Genomic DNA, 308 nt, shown 5'->3' with positions numbered 1-308 from the left:
CTCTCTCTCTCTCTCTTTCTCTCTCTCTCTCTTTCGGCCACTATTGTCATGCTGCACAAGGCGAATGAAAGCGTTCCAACTACTACTCTGTCCGTGCTGCAGAGAGAGAGAGAGAAAAGAGGTGGGGGGGGGGGCGTCAACGCCCTGAGCGGAGCTCGATAGCCGCCGGGGCCCGCCGCCGTCTGCAAGTACTCTCGTCAGGACAATGACAATGATACTTAAAGTCATCCCTTCTGTCCTCACTCCAAGTAAACTATCGATGAGCGAGCGAGCAAAAAGTTTTTCTTAGGGGCGTACTAGTTTTTAAC

Source organism: Frankliniella occidentalis, unplaced genomic scaffold, assembly GCF_000697945.3.
Source record: "Frankliniella occidentalis isolate FOCC.00 unplaced genomic scaffold, Focc_3.1 Scaffold25, whole genome shotgun sequence".
NCBI lineage: Eukaryota > Metazoa > Arthropoda > Insecta > Thysanoptera > Thripidae > Frankliniella > Frankliniella occidentalis.
This window is presented reverse-complemented; position numbering follows the sequence as displayed.